Raw genomic sequence first — 4696 nt, forward strand, 5'->3', positions numbered from 1 at the left:
TACCAGGGGTATTTTGGTAAATTTTATCCAATCATCAACAAGCAAAAGGAAGTCAAAACCTTATCAAACTTCAAGACTTCATCAAAGAGCTTTACAAGAACAAGTATTGACCGAGCTTACGGATATAATCATTTAAGAGTGTCAACCAACATAATGTTTTGTTTATCTTTGTTTATTATAGAATCTACAATCTTGATAAGGATGGTGAAGATTGTTTCACCTACAGTTGGTTTGAAGACACAATTTTTAAAGATAATTTGCAACGAAATTGGGTGAGTAAAAATTCTTGAATTTCATTGCAAATTGCTAGCTTCAAATCAAGTGTAAATACTCAAGTTAAGGAAAAGTTAATCAAGATCGATAATCCAAGATTCTTTAGAGATGTCTCATTGTTTGTGAGTTTTCAGATTTCCTAGTACAGTTGAGAAGATAGAGTCATCACTAGTAACATGGTGAATGAATGATCAGTAGAGTTTAACCTCCTATGAAAACAGTCGCTTGATAATCAAGAACGGGGGACGGCTGACTTGAATTCTATCTCGATTCAGGGAACGGTTTAAAGATGATTTACAAGGAGAGAAACTAGTTTGAAGAATGGAAGATTATTTGATGATCACATTGAGTTTATTTCTTTTTGTGATGACCTTGCTACTTGAAGTTGATCTTTGAATTTCAAAGCCTCGTTCATATGCCCATACAACTGTATCCAAAAGTGATATAAGAAAGATGACTCAAAACGAACAATGGGAGAAGGTTAACGTGAGGGGGAGAAGTTTAAAGAAAGACAACGGGTTTTTGCGGTGATCATTGAAGAAATTTGATGGCATCGGTCTAAGGGGGAGATTGTTGGGACATATATTCTAGACCGACGCATCGAATAATTATTGTTGCTGAAAAATATAATAATATTTTTGGTCTCAACCAAGGGTGGATGTCTTGAAGACCAAGTCATGCTAGACTAGTATAAATAGATGTATTTGTTAAGTTGTCTAGCATTAGTGTATTGTGTATTGTGTGAGATCTATGGTTCTATCCCTATGAGAGAGTCGCCGCCTCCGGGAAGAGCTCTCCCGGAGGTGGCTGATCTTTATTGTATGTATGTGTATATGTATGAGTGCTATGTATGTATGTGTGTATGTATGAGTGCTCTGTATGACATATATGTGTTCATCAAATTTCTTGACTATTGTAATCGATTCAGGCTCTCTCCCAATATTACCCATCCGTCCTAACACCTTTCAAGAGTGAATACGATTCGATTCTTACTCAGATCCGAGCTCCTCCGTTAATAACGACCATTATTCACGCTTCCGCACTGGGGCTCGGGTCTTATCAGTTGGTATCAGATCTGAGGTTACCGAATCGTTCTGACTAACCGCTGAATCGGATTCATCTCGCTCTTGAATTCACCATGGAAGTTAAACCGATGAAGTTTGTTAAAAATTTTTTTTAGGGTTTTGAAATTATTTTATGATTTGGGTAAAATTTATGTGGATTGACGTTTGGGTTGATGACTCGTTCGGAGATTCAACATCAATTTCATGTTTATTTGGTCATATCGGTCCAAATATGATGTAACAGTGTTTTAGCTCGTTTTGGGACAAAACTGTTCTTGAAGATCATTTTCAGATCTGTAACGGCTATTGATAGATTGAAAATAGATGGTTGATATCGAGATGACTGGGATAATGCTACAACGATTAATTTTAGATGACGAAGCTTGGTTCTTGATCCAAAAATTAGTGTTTTATGTGCTCGTAATTGTTTCTGATATGAGTGTGCTGCTTGAACAGTAAAGGGAATATGGAAGAACATTGTTGCTGGTATAATCTAATATGTAGAAGTCAAGAATGAACAGGTAGTGGGAGCAAACTAATCGTTGTTTGTAGCAGTAGATGGAAGATGCAAAGGGAATATTCAAGCAGGTTCTGTATTGGTAAATCATTGATTGATGATGCAGAAAAGAAGTCTGGATGTCTCGAGCATGACAAAAATGGTCTCGAGTATGAAAAATGACTAAGTGTTGCTTCAAGCACAGCTTATCTCGAGCATATCTTATCTCGAGCACATCAAGTTAGGATTCGAGCACATGAACACCGAGCACATCTTTGTTTATCTCAAAACAATCTATCTTTTGGTCTCGAGAAAACCTTCTTTGAGCACACTTTTGCTTCTCAGCATGCTCATGAAAAGACATGGAAAACACAAGCGTTTCGAGCATGCTCATGAAAAGACAGGAAAAACACAAGTATTTCGAGCATGCTCAAGTAAAGGCGGGAAACAAGTGTTTCGAGCATGCTCATAGTGTTTTGAGCATGCTCGAGAAAAGACAGATAAACACATGTGTTTCGAGCATGCTCGAGTAAAGACTGTTTCTAGCATGATCGAGTAAAGACAGGGAAAATGTTTTGAGCATGCTCGAGTAAAGATAGGAAAAATACAAGTATTTTTCTCGAGCACGCCTTTGCTCTCTGTTAGAGCATAATGTCTATTGCTAGGGTCTTAGAAGTATTAGATATGATGGTGTAGAACTAAAATGTCAAATGTATAGTTTGTGTTTGTTAGTTAACGCGTAAGTATTCATGTCAACGCATATCATATGCGGCGTATATAATATATGCCGTATATCATATACAGACTTGATGAGCTTGTTCATGTTTCCTATAAATAGGGGACTTATGCGTTATTATGTAGACTTTTGGTGAATGTTAGAGTGAGAGAGTAGAGAGAGAAAGTTGCTACAAAGTCATATCTTGTAATCTTTGAAGTTATCAATGAAGAGTATGCTTAATGTTTACTTGTGTTAGTTTAGTCTCAATGGATTCAGCACTTTAAGATACAAGCTGTAACATCTAGAGATCCTAATTGTTGAATACACCAGCATGTCATCCCTATTTCAAGTGGTATCAGAGCTTTGGTGCTCGATATCGGAAGAAAATAACAAGATACACTCGTTTCACGTCAAGAATCGATCTATTTCTCAACTTGTTAGAAAGTTCGTTTCGGATTTGTTAAAGTCAAAGCATATCCAAAAGCTCAGAGCCTTTCGGTTCTTAATTCAACAACTAATCCTTGAATCTCGTGCTTAACCGTTACTTCTAACGTGCTCGCTTTTGATTCCTTGAGTTCTATTTCTTTGTATTGAGTTTTGGTTGTTTTAAACTATAATCGGTTGTTGTTTTACATTTAGAACTGTTTAGGATTCATCTACGAGTGATTTCGAATCCAATCATGTGTTCAACTTGATCTCCGGTGAGATTTTCGTGTTTTCCGGCCTTAATAACCGTTTTCACGGTGGTGTAACAAACTTTTCCGGCGAAGTTCCGGCGACAACCGAATTTTCCGGCAGTCTTTAACAACATTTTCAGGCGAGGTTTAACCAATTCATTCATTGAGTTTAATTCATTGGTAAAACGAACTGATTAAAAACGTTAAAAGTGCTGAATTTGCTATAGACGAGTGGTTTTGGTGCTGATTTTTGTCAAAAAGTGCTAAAACGAGCTTTAACAGGATGGAAATACGCTGAATTTACTGTTATAGCTTCTGTACACGGTTAAATGAGCTGTTAGAGAACCGAAAATAGCTGAAACGGGCGAAAACGAGCTGGATTTTTACTGTTTTCGAGCTGAAACTGCTGAAAACGCGCTGTTAAGTGCTGAAACAGACTAAAACGAGCTGAACTTAGAGATTTTTAGTGCTGATCTGCTGTCAAAACGTGCAAAGTTTAATGTTTAAGTGCTGAAACAGGCCAAAAACGCGCCAAAACGTGCTTAAACGAGCTGTTTAACGTGCTGAACTGTTGTTAAACGAGCTAAAATGAACCAGAAAGTTGCTGAAATTTGCTGAAACGTGCTGAAATTGCTGAAATGTCAGGACCGGGAGTCGGGTGAAACCTTCGAAAAGGTTGACAAGAACACACCGACTCGATTACCTAAAGGCCTGTTGAATATCCCGGCGGAATCCGGATGTCCAACGAGTGGGAATGAAGGAGTGAAAAATAGCAAACACAAAACAATAATCGATGATCAATAAAAGAACATTCAAAGACAAAGATTCACTGTATTTAATATATCATTAATGGAACAGTGGAAGGAATGTCTAGGGTTTCTGTGACGGCGGCGGCGGCGGCTGTACGAGGAAACAAAATAGAGTATTCTTTTGAATGTTTCTCGTATTCCGTGTGTACCAACCTAATCCAAATCCGTCTGGAAATCCGCGTCCTAAATGGAATCCTAGGACCCCTATTTATAGACCCTAACATTCCTTCTAGAAGTTCCTAATCATTACATAATGAAATACAAATAATACAAGTGTTGAGTACTCGAGCAAGGTAACAATCTTGCTCGAGCAAACTCACTATGCTAGGTATGCTCGATGGATGTCCTCGAGCATACTTTACTTAGAATATCTTCAGTGAAGATATTCCCTTCCAGCAGACTTCATTCCTCTTGACTCATTCATACTTTGCTCGAACTCGTCCATCGAGCAAGCTCATTCTTCTCGATGTCTTCAGCTTTTTTATTCAGCAATCTTTATCATTCTCGGATGTGAATCTTGCTCAGGAACTGAACTGTGCTCGAAGTCCTTACTTTGATCACGTGACATCTTCTTATTGCATCCATGCTTGTCCCCATGTGCTCGATCATCCTATGCTCGTAACACTTTGTTAAAACTTGTATGATCAAGCTGATTGCTC

Source organism: Bidens hawaiensis, unplaced genomic scaffold (assembly GCF_021521415.1).
Source record: "Bidens hawaiensis isolate Kalapana, Puna unplaced genomic scaffold, B.hawaiensis_p1.1 tig00005806_1, whole genome shotgun sequence".
NCBI lineage: Eukaryota > Viridiplantae > Streptophyta > Magnoliopsida > Asterales > Asteraceae > Bidens > Bidens hawaiensis.